Consider the following 556-nt stretch of genomic DNA (forward strand, 5'->3'; position numbering starts at 1 on the left):
AAGCCAGGTGGTGGCATGATCAATTCTCCACACAGTCCTGCTTTGTGGGGGTCTGAATACACTGCAGGAGTCTCTGCTCACATTCGTTGGGTCAGTATTGGCAGATTTTAGCCCATGGGTTGCTTTTCTCCATATTTCTTTGTAAATTCCTCAGTGTTCTTACAGATTTTCTTTATGGTCATTAGAGTATTCTTTGACTAGGTCAGCCTGGAGAGGGTGTTCAGGCTGAGGGTCATTCACCAGTGCTATGAGGGACTGGATCACTTGGTCAGTCTTGAGGGCTGGCTTCCAGTTTTTCACACTAATTACTGGGTGACATCGATATGTGGGTGGTTGGTAGATCTTGGTTTTGACTGTGATCTTCAGTGGTTTGAGTGGGTACCCTGCTGGAAAGTTGATTTCAATTCTGAGGGCCCCATTACCATATAGAGGATTGTCAGGAACAATAAGCCCTTGCTGTTGTTTTTGTTGTTGTTGTTATGTGCCGTTGAGTGGTTTGCGACTCATAGCGACCATATGCACAATAGCCCTAAACCCTGCTCTATCCTGCGCCAAC

At 46.0% G+C, this 556-nt stretch overlaps 1 pseudogene; it reads right to left on the minus strand.

The window, feature by feature from the left end:
- Window positions 1–107: 107 nt before the first annotated feature.
- LOC102854308 overlaps window positions 108–556 on the minus strand; it is a 5,662-nt pseudogene continuing 5,213 nt past the window's right edge.

The sequence above is a fragment of the Elephantulus edwardii genome, unplaced genomic scaffold, assembly GCF_000299155.1.
Source record: "Elephantulus edwardii isolate Elephantulus edwardi_28Jun2011 unplaced genomic scaffold, EleEdw1.0 scaffold00117, whole genome shotgun sequence".
Lineage (NCBI taxonomy): Eukaryota > Metazoa > Chordata > Mammalia > Macroscelidea > Macroscelididae > Elephantulus > Elephantulus edwardii.